A 7,153-nucleotide genomic window follows, 5' to 3' on the forward strand; every position below is an offset into this window, starting at 1 on the left:
TGAAAAGGACTTTTCCTTTTTTTCCTAGCATGAGGCTATAGCTCCAAAGCTGAAAACAAGAGATACTAACGAAGTGCCTCCATATTCTAAAATCCTACTTAGCAAACCTGTGCAGAATCCAGTGTGAGTTGCTGGCAGAACTCTCTTCCACAGCCCCAAAACTATATGAGCAAAAGATGATGCATTTGAGGCTTGACCTGGAGAAGTGAGTGATGGGTGAGAATGTTAGGGATTGAATCTAGCTCTCTCAATATAAATAATATTGAGATTAGGAAACTGTCATTTGATTCTGTTGGAAATCTCCTTACGCAGTGGACTTACTGATCTGCCATCTGTGAGTAACTGAGCTGATCGAAAACAAAATGTTTGGGAAGAGTCTTCAATGAATCATCTGACAAGCAGCCCACCACTGGGAGGGGCAAGGTTACATTGAGATTGGACCCCTGTCAAAGCAAGTGAGCTTGAGTCATCTTAACGGGACTCAAGAAGGCTGCTTACCAGGCATGAAAACTAAGCAGCAAGAGACTCTGTGGAATGCATGACTGGATCAGGCAACAGGTTGTCCACCAATGGATTCCTAGTGTCAGACAATGACTCAGCAAGTGACCTCCTAAAGAACTCACCCAGGGTCAATGACAGAGTCCACATTTAGGGGCATGCCACACAGAGGACATTAAAATATCAAGGGTGCAGGATAGCACCTATGAAGTAAGAATAATTTAATCACCCTTCTTTAATCCTTCCTTCCCAGGCCCGATCCCGAAGAAGGAACATAGGAGTGAAGAGCAATGGTAGGACAGTAGCTCTTGTTCCTTCTCTTCTCCTGGCCCCCACGGTGAAGACTGGCCAGGAATGGGAGGCAGTGGACTTGATAGATTGGGTCACAGTGGTCGGCAAACTCATTAGTCAACAGAGCCAAATATCAACAGGACAACGACTGAAATTTCTTTTGAGAGCCATCTTTTTTAAACTTAAACGATATAGGTAGGTCCATTGTTATTAACTTAATGAGGGTGCTCCTAAGGCTTAGGAAGAGCCACACTCAAGGGGCCAAAGAGCTGCATGTGGCTCGCAAGCCGCAGTTTGCCGACCACGGTGTTAGAGTATTGGTGGACCAGACAAGAAAAGGTAAATTCAAAGGTCAAAAGTAATTATTAGAGAAGAAAACATCACACCTTACTTACCATGTTGGCAGCCCATTAGGTTCACAGTTCATTAAGTTGGTTACTAAAACTAAAACAAATCATTTCACTTAAAATGGATTTAAATGGGGGTTTCCTTAGGTCAAAAAAACAAAAAAACGATTCAGCTTGGCTTGGTTAGAGTACCGCCTGTGGAGCAAAGGCTCCTGGGTTCAATTCCTGGTCAAGGGCAGGTACCTCGGTTACAGGTTAAATTCCTGGCCCTGATAAGGGCACAAGTAGGAGGCAGCCAATGGATGTGTCTCTCTTATGTTGATGTTTCTCTCTCTCTCTCTCCTTCACCCCTTTCACCCCTCCCTTCTACTCTCTCTAAATGTCAATGGAAAAAGTATCCTCATTCCTTCGGTGAAGATTAAAAAAACACGTTTTCAAAGGCAGATTGCCATCACTAGAAGCTCCTTCTCTGAAAAGATGCTGTGAGCTGGTCAGATTCTGCTTATTTCTCTGGAATATCTCCCAGGCTGGCAAGCTCACTTTTATGCAGCCCTCAAACTGGCTCACCCTCCCACAGTCTCATCAGCAGAAGCCCTCTCCTCTTTGTCACCCAACAGTATAGTGTCCAATCTCATCCCCAACTTTCCCATCGCTACAGACACTCTTCCTCCTCCAGTAAACTATTCAAATTTCATTTGTTAGCTTGTTTATAAAGTAAATATGTGGGGCATGAAATAAAACATCTGGCAGAAACTTATCTAGAATATCAGTGACTGTGCTGAAATTACTCTCAAAAGGAACTATATGTTTCCCTGAAGAAATGTTCTAATGCACGATACAAAATAACTTTGAAGAAAATTAAACTTAACCACAAGTACCTAGACCCCAGGACACTCAGACATGAATCAAAAACAGTACCAAGGCACTTATTTGTATAAATGTTTAATCAAGAGTGATGTGCAGTGTTATTTATCTGGCATTTCTTGCAAAATAAGGGAGAATAGATGGTTAAAAGCAAGACTAATGTACCTCTATTGGGCATTTTAATCAGTGCTAACATAATTAAACATTTATATAGTACTTTGGATTTGGGAAAGTTTTATATTGCATTTTCAAAGTTACATTTCTCAAAACCCATTTGAAATAGGTACATTACATGTGGTACCTTCTCTTTACACGTAAAAAGAATTTACAACCTGAAGAACAAAAATAACTTTCCCTGGGTCACTCAATAATTCACATGAGCTAGAATTATAATCCATCAATTAGTCCCATGCTGAATATTAGATATGAAAAATAGACCTAAAAACAATCAGGCAAGATCTAAGCAATCCTTTTGTAGGCAAGAAAAGGTATTGAAAATGAGCAAGCAACTTTCACCTATTACCATTATTGCATATTGCAGTGTGGCCAGAAAGATTAAACATGTTTACTTATTGACCAGTTGTTTTTATTAAGAATAATTTGATAACTGGCCAACACTATCCTTCAAATAAATAGAACCATGCAGTTGAATCTGAACTACACACTGCAAATTCTGTGACGTGATTAGCAAATTGAAAATGTGCAGGAGTCAATCAATTTGTATTCTGCAGTGGCTTTTCACTATGGGTCATTCCACCTAGCCATTTTCAACGTGTTTAACTATTTTTTTTATTAACTTATAGTATATATTAGAAAATGGAACCCTGACTGGTTTGGCTCAGTGGATAGAGCGTCGGCCTGCGGACTCAAGGGTCCCAGGTTCGATTCCAGCCAAGGGCATGTACCTTGGTTGTGGGCACATCCCCAGTAGGGAGTGTGCAGGAGGCAGCTGATTGATGTTTCTAACTCTCTATCCCTCTCCCTTCCACTCTGTAAAGAATAAATAAAATATATTTAAAAAAATGGAAAAGAAAAAAAAATTACATTATAGTTTGCAATTTCTCAGGAAAAATGAAAGTGGGTAATTGCTTGTTTCAGTGAATAGCCAATAAGTAGGGAAGGAGAATAAATAAATATTATCACAGGTTAAATTAAAAAGCATCTGTTTCATTTGTGAAGCTCTGATGTGTAACACAGAAGCACTTTTGGCCACCATGCTATTAATCTCTAAGTAGCTATAAATTTGTCATGTTAAGAACACTGCAAATTTAGCTTTAATATACTTTGCTTTTCACATTAATGCCATCTAAGGGCTCTTATGCCTCACATCATCACTTCAGTGCCTTGGGAAGACCAATGTTCTTGTTCACCTTTCAAAGGACTACTACCACGTCACCAAATTACTTGTCAAACTTGTGTGGTATTAACCCTTTAAATTAAACTCACTTGTTATTGAAGATTAGAATAAGAGCATGGCATCTCTTTAGAGATGACATACATCTTTCCACCTGGACAATTCAGAACTATTAATCAAAATCTGTTCACATAGCACACCTCCTACATAAGGGCAACCTATCAAGATCGGGAGACAAAGCAGATCTATATAATACATAGGAACAAACACAAATAGGCAGCCAAAATGGGAACAAAGAAACATGTCCAGCCCTGAAGGGCTTGGCTCAGTGAATAGAGCATCAGCCTGAGGACTGAAGAGTCCCAGGTTCGATTCCAGTCATCATGTACCTTAGTTGCAGGCACATGCCCAGTAGGGGGTGCGCAAGAGGAAGCTGATTGATGTTTCTCATTGATGTTTCTAACTCTCTATCCCTCTCCCTTCCTCTCTGTAAAAAATCAATAAAAGATATTTAAAAAAGAAAGAAAGAAAGAAACATGTCCAAAATAAAAACCAGGAGAAACCTCCAGAAAAGGAGTTAAATGAAATGGAGGCAAACAATTTACCAGATATAGAATTAAAAAAAAAGAGTTCTTATAAGGATGTTCAAGGAACTTAGTGAGAACTTCAAATAACTTAATGGGTAGTTCAACAGCATGTAAAATGGCATAGAAACCATGAAAAAGAACCAGTCAGAAATGAAGACTAAAATATCCGACATCAGGAATATACTTGAGGGAATAAACAGTAGGTTGGATGAAGCAGAGCACTGAATTAGTGATTTGGAAAACAAAGTAGCAGAAAATACACAATTAGAGGAGCAAAAGAAAGATAATTTTTTAAAAATGAGGAGAGTTTAAGAGACCTTTGGGACAACATGAAGTATAACAACATTTGCATCATAGGGGTAAAAGAAGGAACACAGAGAGAGCAAGGAGTTGAGAAATTATTTGAAATAATAATTGCTGAAAACTCCCCTAATAAAGGAAAAAGACACTATACAAGCCCAGGAAGTGCAGAGAACCCCAAACAAGAGGAACCGAAGACATCCACACCAAGATACATCACATTTAAAATGGTAAAGGTTAAAAAAAAAAGAGAGAGACTCTTGAAAGCAAGAGAAAGACTGTTAGTTACCTATAAGAAAGTTCCCACAGGCTATCAGCTGATTTCTAAACACAAACTTTGCAGGCCAGAAGGGATTGGCACAAAATATTCCAAGTGATGAAAAACAGACATGGGAATAGAAAATGGTGGCCGAATAGGTAGCAGTATTGTGCACCTCCTTGGGCCAGGCCAAAAAAGAACTAAAATGGAGAACATCCACTCTGAATTAACAAATTAGACACAGCTCAGGAGACAATTTTCAATAAGGAAGGGCAGAGGACACCTCGAGAATGCCGCTTGCCAGCCATAACCTGCATGGAATTACCACTTTGCCACAGCAGTGTCTGGCGCAGTTCCTCCCGGCAGGCTCCCAGATGTCTGCAGGGAGTGTGCACTGCCAGAGTGAACTCCCACATCAGGCTTCCTCACCAGCCCACTGGGACCCAGCATCCTAGGATCCGGCTCCAAAACCACACAGTGAGTGCAGCCAGGGGGAACCCTGTGCACCACCCCCCCACCTGGGACCCCAGAACAGTGTTGCTAGCCTGACCTGGAGCCACCTGGTGCCCCCTCCACCTCAGCCCCTGGGACAGTCCTGATGGGACCATTCAAAGCAACCCAATGCACACCTCATTCTGGTGACAGGAGAGTGTGGACTGAGCAACCCAGGACAAACTGCCCCTGCTTCACACTGAGGAGGGGTGAACTGGAGCAAGCCAGCTCACTTCTCACTCTGAGCTACAAGAAAGCGAGGACTGTATGACCCAGAACAACCCACACCCACTCCACCCCGAGCGCACACAGGGTCTTGTCACTGGAGCAACTTGGAGTAACCCAGCATGTGCCCCACTCAGGCAACAGGAGAGCTCTGACGGTGTGACCCAGAGCAACCCAGCACATGCCTCACCAGGCCACTGGAGACATCTGCCGGGGCAACCCAGAGCAAGCCATGTGCCGGCCAAGGCTCACAGGACCACGCAAGAATTTTTTTAAAAAAGATAAAAAGAAAAACAGAGACATACAACCATGACTACTTTACTCAAAAAGTTATCATTTAAATTGAAGGCAAAAGAAAGAGCTTCTGCCCTGGCTGGTCTTGCTCATTGTTCAGAGTCTTGGTCGTCAGACCAAACGGTGGTGGTTGTGATTCCTGTCAAGGACATATACCTCAGTTGCAGGTTCAATCCCCGGCCCCTGTTGGGCTGTGCATGGGAGGCAACCAATCAATGTGTCTCTCTCACACTGAAGTTTTCTCACTCTCTTTCTGATCTCTCTCTCTCTCCCATCCCTTCCCCTCTCTAAAAATTAAAATTTCCTCACTCCTCTGGTGAGAAAAAAATAAATAAATACAACCAGATGACCAGCCGGTAACTATGACAAGCACTGACCCAGACCTTGCTGCTGGCACCCTGACAGCCCAGATTCCTGTTCACCTGCACCCCGGACCCTCACAGCAGGGAGATGTGAGCCAGATACCCACACCCTGGACCCTGACAGCAGGGAGACGTGAGCCAGATACCCACACCCTGGACCCTGATAGCATGGAGGCGAGAGCCCCATTCCTCGCGGAATCAGCCGTTGGTCAGCTTGCTGTTGGCATCCTGACAACTCTGAATCCCATTCACCCACACCCTGGACCCTGACAGGAGGAAGCGGGAGCCCGATACCCAGATACCCGAATTCCTTTCAATGTACATGAATTCACGCACCAGGCCACTAGTATAATTATATTAACCAATGTCACCCCAACTAATTCAATAAAAAATAAAATAATTAATAAAAATATGTTCATGTATCCATAAGGAGATTCAAGTTCCACTTCCCTCAAAAATATTATCAGGGATTTGATCCAACATTACAGATAAAATGCGGATGCACAGCATTGATTTAGTAGTGTTAATTTGGTATTTAATAACTTTAGCATTTTCAGATTTTATTTCATGCCCCAAGAATTAATATATGACACAATATATTGTGAAAATCCACAGCTGAGTTTAAAAGACTTTAAATGGCTTCAGTTATGTTCTCTACATTTAACAAATATATTCCTAAAATCTGTATAGCTTTTACTGTTATCAGGAAACAGAACTCTTTCCATGATAGTTTAAAAATGAAGTTTCCCAACTGCTCTAACACACTGCTTCCTCATGTAGTTTCATCTCATCCAAGTTCTTAGAGGGAAATTCTAGAAAGTTAGTTGTCTCAGTGGGATGAGCCCCCAGAAAGAGTTCTGACCTCTAATGCTGTTCACCCATAACTTCAGGAGTCATGATCTCATTCTATTATTAACTTTCTTGGCGTATCGAGACACGGGAGGCATGAAATCAGACTGGGGATTGCCATTTTTGTTTTTGAGCCACTTCAGGAAGTCAGGTCATTTTTCTATGCCCGTTTCCTCATCTACAACTTATCAAGCATGGACCAACCTATTTCTATAGGTTCTTTCAAATGTAAATCGATATGGGAGGAGGATGTCACCAAGATGATGACAGGAGGCTCCTGAATTTTCCTCTTCCCACAGGTGCACTAAATATACAGTCACACACGGATCATCTCTCTCTGAGAAAAATTCCAAAACTAATTAAGTGACTGCTACACATCAGGTGACTGAGAAAGAGCCCACAACCTCAACAGGTAGGGATGTCTAAGATGC

This window comes from Myotis davidii, unplaced genomic scaffold (assembly GCF_000327345.1).
Source record: "Myotis davidii unplaced genomic scaffold, ASM32734v1 scaffold738, whole genome shotgun sequence".
NCBI lineage: Eukaryota > Metazoa > Chordata > Mammalia > Chiroptera > Vespertilionidae > Myotis > Myotis davidii.